General features: G+C 50.7%; 1 pseudogene across 1 annotated transcript; it reads left to right on the top strand.

Moving 5' to 3' along the window:
- The first annotated feature begins 2,534 nt into the window (after window positions 1-2,534).
- LOC308517054 (pre-B-cell leukemia transcription factor 2-like) lies at window positions 2,535-3,193 on the top strand (annotated as a pseudogene). Its single transcript has one exon. The product of its transcript is annotated as a pre-B-cell leukemia transcription factor 2-like (transcript).
- The last annotated feature ends 2,804 nt before the right edge of the window (window positions 3,194-5,997 follow it).

Genomic DNA, 5,997 nt, shown 5'->3' with positions numbered 1-5,997 from the left:
TAAAAGGGTAATATGCAAATAGACCAAACTGCAGGACAATTTAACAACCAATCAAAGCATAATATGCTAATGATATGCTAAGGCTGCTCAACTGCTCGCTGTGACATGCACTGACCACCAGAGGGCAGACAGTCAACTGGTCGACCAGTCGCTATGCCATGCACTAACCACCAGGGGGCAGATGCTCCCACCTGTAGGTTAGCTTGCTGCTGGAGTCTGGCTGATCTGAGCAAGATGGGCTGGACATGCCCTCGAGACCTCCCACGATCCCTCCCTGACCTGATCATGCTCTGGTGGGGTCCCTCAGCCTGGCCTGCACACTTTTACAATTCAGGACCCCTTGGGGGACATCAAAGTGCCAGCTTTAGTCTGATTCCACAGGCCAGTCCCCTTGGGAGGGTGCCAGATGCAGGGTTCATGGCTGGTGAGTGCTGCTGGGGCAGCATAAAACTCTCACAATGGGGACTGATTGGGACTGAGCCTTTGGCAGGCACAGTGGGGATGGGATGAGCGGCAGTGGCAGGTAGGAGCTGCAGGCGGCATTGGACTGATGATCCCTACAGGCCTCCCAAAGGGACCCCACCTGTACACGAATTTGTGTACTGGGCCTCTAGTATAGTAGAGGTATAAAAGCCATTACTGATTTTATTAGAAGGTCTGCACAACTAACTTAATATCATAGTACCTCTAAGGAACAAATTGGAAGTGCCAAAATATCTTTATTTTGTGATTGGTTATACCAGCCATAATTCTTAAATCCAGCTCACTAAATTTTTATATAATACACTAGAGGCCTGGTGCACGAATTTGTGCATGGGTGAGGTTCGATCAGAGGGGAGGGGAGGCTGATCTGGGGCCAGGCCAGCCAGTGGGGGAGGAGCCGTAGGAGGTTGGGGGTGCCAATCAGGGCCCCCATCAGGCTGGTTGGCCACCTCAGTGTGCATCATAGCAACTGGTCATTCCGGTTGTTCCAGTCGTTCCATTGTTCCATGCTGCCTTTTGGCTTTTATATATATAGACACTTTATCAAATCTAAAATCACTGATGGAATATTTTTTTTAATGTAATATTGTAGTTGAATCTCATGTTGTAGGGTTTATTTCTCTTTCTCTATCCAAAACATTAACTATCTTTTTTTTCCCCAAATATATGTTTTTTTAAAAAATACATTTTTTATTGATTTCAGAGAGGAAGGGAGAGGGAGAGAGAGAGATAGAAACATCAGTGATGAGAGAAAATTATTGATCAGCTGCCTCCTGCATACCCTTCACTAAGGATTGAGCCTGAAACCAAGGCATGTGCCTTGACCAGGAATCAAACTGCAATCTCCTGATTCATGAGTTGATACTCAATCACTGAGCCACACCAGCCTTTAAGATAAGGGGTCTAATTTAATCTCTACAGTCTCTAGAAATTCTTCTCTGACATAATAAATTTAAGCAAAACTTTTCCTTCTTTGACCCTTTTGGTTAAGTTAGAGTAGTGCACTATATTAAATGTATATATGTGTACATATATACATTTTCTTGTATTGAATTTTCATTGTATTAGATAAGTGCATTATGTCTAAATATACTGCTTTTTCTTATGCTTTGTATTAGGTTCTGTATAAATAAGTACTCAGGGAAGACCTGTTGGTTTGAAAAAACTTCACTTATAGATAATAAGCTTGTTCTCACAGCTTTTTTCTGCAGAAAAAAAAAATGGAATTTGGCGAGTGGCAGAAGGAGTACTTGTTTCCCTGACGCCTTTAGCACCCTTGCTAAGAAACATCATTAACAAGGCTAACAATAGTTCTTACCTGAACTTGCTGTTGGTATCACCAGAAAAAAGATTACAGGGAAGCATCCAAATAAAGTGTGGGCAGTAAACTCCATTTTACCTGGAAAAGGAAAAGAAGGAAGATTAATATTTGATTAGAAGAGAGACTATATTATATACATTCAGCAATTTATTGATTCATGTGGTCAATAAATATTTAATAAGCACATATTTACCAGACACTGTTTTATTTGTTAAGAAAATAGAAATAATCAAATTATCTGTTCTAGAGAAGAAAATATATTTTAATATACACTTAGATTGTTATATCTTATATAATAAGTGAGGAATATGCTAATTATCCATTACACTCGTAATGTTATGACCAGATCAGCATGCTGCATCCCTGCCCTCTGCTCAGGCAGCTGCAAGGCCTGGGGTAGGATAGGATACAATAGGAGGGGATAAGAAAGGAGAAGGAGAAAAAGGCAGGCCTACATGCAGACAGGCCTAGAGGAGAAACAGAAATACAGAGAGGAACAAGCTGGCGAGGGGCAGGAGGCCCGGTGCAGGCCTTTGGTGGGTCCCGGGCAAGAGGGGTGGACAGTCAGAGGCCTTCCGGGCAGAGGCGCTCCTGCTTTGTGGCAGCAGCGCCCAGGCTGCGCTGGCCTCAGCCACCCTCACTAGACCGGGCATTCTGGTCAGGGAATGGGAGCAGAACGGTGGAAGGGAGGCTGGGGAAGTGGGAGTCAGAGAACACCTGGCCAGGGCAGATGGTGAGCATCATACACATAAGTTCAGTGCCATCCAGATGCAGCTCAAGCAGAGCACCTGCAAGGCTGTCATGATCCTGCGCTCCTAGTTCCTAGATGCCAGACAGACACGGAGGAACTTCAGCAAACAGGCCACAGAGGTCCTAATGAGTATTTCTATTCCCACCTGAGTAACCCATATCCCAGTGAGGAGGCTAAGGAGGAGCTCGCCAAGGAATGTGGCATCACCTTCTCTAGGTCTCCAACTGGTTTGGCAACAAGAGGATTCGCTATAAGAAAAATATCGGAAAGTTTCAAGAGGAGGCAAACATCTATGCCATGAAGACCACCATGTCTGTCACCCAGGGGTCCACAGCCACACCAGCTCCCCGACACCCCTTTCCTCCGCAGGCTCTTGTGGCTCTTTCAATCTTTCAGGATCCGAAGACATGCTTCTGGGGATGCCCGGGCTCAAGAGAGATTCCTACCCTGTTTCCCAGGTGGAATCACTCCGACACTCGATGGGCCCAGGGGGCTATGGAGATAACCTCCGGAGAGGCCAGATGGACAGCCCTCGGGAAATGAGGGAAAATGGTGGCTGGCAGGAGGCTGTGACCCCGTCCTCAGTGACGTCCCAAACAGAAGGACCAGGGAGCGTTCATTCTGACACTTCCAACTGATCTCACCCCTCAGGGCCACAGGGTGGGGGCTCATGAGGTCACTCTTGACGAGCGGACAAAGACATCCAGAGGACAAGCCCCAGACACAGGAGAAGCATAAGATGGAGAAGAGAAAGTGGGGTCACCCTACCCCAGCCAACTCAGTGCTGGGGTTGCTGACTACATGGCAAGGAGAAGGGGGTCCCATAAGGCAAAGGTGGGGTCTGTCTCTCCTTTTTCCCCTTCTTTTCAATCTTTTTTTCTCCCTATCTCTTACAAAGAAACACACCTAGAACCCATATCTTTCAGATACTCTCTCTCATAGACACATACACAACTATTGTTTCTCTCTCTCATAGATACATACACAACTATTGTTTCTTTATAGACACATATACATTCTCTCTCTCTCTGACACATATACGACTATTATGTTTCTCTCTCTCTCCCTCTCTCTCTCCCTCTTTCTAGTTTCATCTATTCTCTTTCTGCCCAACCCTTATCTGCGCTGGGCTCTGTGGAGACGCCAGCCTTGCCCTACCTAACGGGGATGCCAAAAATGGGGACACAACTTCTGGACAGATGACTTATTGTAGTAATCATTTTATAACATACTAGAGGCCCAGTGCACAAAAATTTGTGCACTCGGCGGGGAGAGGGGGTCCCTCAGCCCGGCCAGTGCCCTCTTGCAGTCTGGGACCCCTCAGGAGATAACGACCTGCTGGCTTAGGCCTGCTCCCGGGTGGCAGAGGGCAGGCCCAATCCCTAGGTGCAGCCCCTGGTTGGGCTCAGAGCAGAGCTGATTGGGGAGTTGGGGCGCCGCCCCCTGTCATGCACAGAGCAGGGCGGATTGGGGAGTTGGGCCACCGCCCTCTGTCAGGCACAGAGCAGGGTCGATCAGGGGGATGGGGAGCTCCCCCGTCACTCACAGAGTGGGGCCGATAGGGGAATTGGGGCACCGCCCACTGTCACACACAGAGCAGGTCCCATGGGGGGTGGTTGGGGCGCCGCCCTCTATCACCCACAGAGCAGGGCCGATCAGGGGGTTGGGGCGCCGTGACTCTAACACTCAGGGAAGGGCCAATGGGGAGGTTATGGCTCTACCCTGTCACACACAGAGCAGGGCCCGTGGAGGGGGGGGAGGGGGGCTTGGGGCGCCGCACCCTGTCACACACAGAGCAGCAGGGCGATCAGGGGGTTGGGGAGCTCCCCACTATCAGGCACAGAGTAGGGCTGATCAGGAGGTTGGGGCACCTTCCCCTGTCACGAACAGAGCAGGGCGGATAGGGAGGTTGTGGCCCCGCGCCCTGTCACACACAGAGCCGCAAAGCAATCAGGGGGTTTGGGCGCTGCCTCCTGTCACACTCATCCTGGTGCCCAGAGGCCTCGATGCTCCGGTGATCCCGGTGCTGGGAGGCATATTACCTTTTACTATATAGGATCGAGGCCTGGTGCACGGGTGGGGGACAGCTGGTTTGCCCTGAAGGGTGTCCTGGATCAGGGTGGGGGTCCCCACTGGGGTGCCTGGCCAGCCTGGGTGAGGGGATGATGGCTGTTTGCAGCTGGTCACACACCCTTCAGGTTGGGTTTCCCGCTTGGGTGCCTGACCTGCCTGGGTGAGGGTCTGAGGGCTGTTTTCAGGCTGGCGGGTGACGGAAGCTCTCAACCGCTCCTTTTTGTCTTTTTTTTTTTTTTATTCTGGGCCAGCTTTAGCTCTGAGGCTTGGCTCCAGCTCTTAGGCCTCAGCTGCTGAAAGCAGGTATCTGGTTTGTTTGGGCTCTATAATCGAAACACTGTTTCAACTCTAGCTCTGAGATCCCATCTGGCTGAAAGCAGGTTTCTGGGGTTATGTTTAGCTTCTATATTTGTAACAATGTTTCAAACTGAAAGCTCAGAGGCCGGCAGCAGCAGGCGGGGAACATTGGAGTCCTCCATCACTGAAGCAAGCAAGCCTCAAGTTAGTTTCAAGCTGCCTGGCTTCTGGCCGCCATCTTGGCTGGCAGTTAATTTGCATATCGCCCTGATTAGCCAATGGGAAGTGTAGCGGTCGTATGGCTAATTACCATGTTTCTCTTTTATTAGATAGGATGTAAGTGAAATTATTTTGCTGCATTCCTTAAACTTATACAATACTGTCTGTCAATTATCTCAATAAAAGTTGAGAAAAGTGCTGAACACTGTTCTATTTTTGTAATTATTACTAGAGGTCCAGTGCACAAATATTTGTGCACTCAGGGGAGTGGAGGGGGGTCCCTCAGCCCGGCCTGTGCCCTCTCGCAGTCTGGGACCCCTCGGGAGATAACGACCTGCTGGCTTAGGCCTGCTCCCGGGTGGCAGAGGGCAGGCCCAATCCCTAGGTGCAGCACCTGGTCGGGCTCAGAGCAGGGCCGATTGGGGAGTTGGGGCGCCGCTCCCTGTCATGCACAGAGCAGGGCGATTGGGAGGTTGTGATGCCACCCTCAGTCACACTCAGGGTTGGGCCGATTGGGGGGTTGGGGCACCGTCCCCTGTCACACTCAAGGCAGGGTCGATGAGGAGGTTGCGGTGCCACCCCTTGTCATGCACAAAGCAGGGCCAATCAGGTGGTTGGGGCACTTCCCCCTGTCACTCACAGAGCAGGGCCCATCAGGGGGGTTGGGGCTCTGTACCCTGTCACGCACAGAGCAGGGCCAATCAGGGAGTTGGGGCGCCGCCCTCTATCACCCACAGAGCAAGGCTGATCAGGGGGTTGGGGCATCGCCACTCTCACACTCAGGGCAGGGCCGATGGGGAGGTTATGGCTCTACTCTCTCACACACAGAGCAGGGCCCGTGTGTGTGTGTGGG

This window comes from Myotis nattereri, assembly GCF_964212035.1.
Source record: "Myotis nattereri genome assembly, chromosome: 3".
Taxonomy (NCBI): Eukaryota; Metazoa; Chordata; class Mammalia; order Chiroptera; family Vespertilionidae; genus Myotis; species Myotis nattereri.
This window is presented reverse-complemented; position numbering and strand designations above follow the sequence as displayed.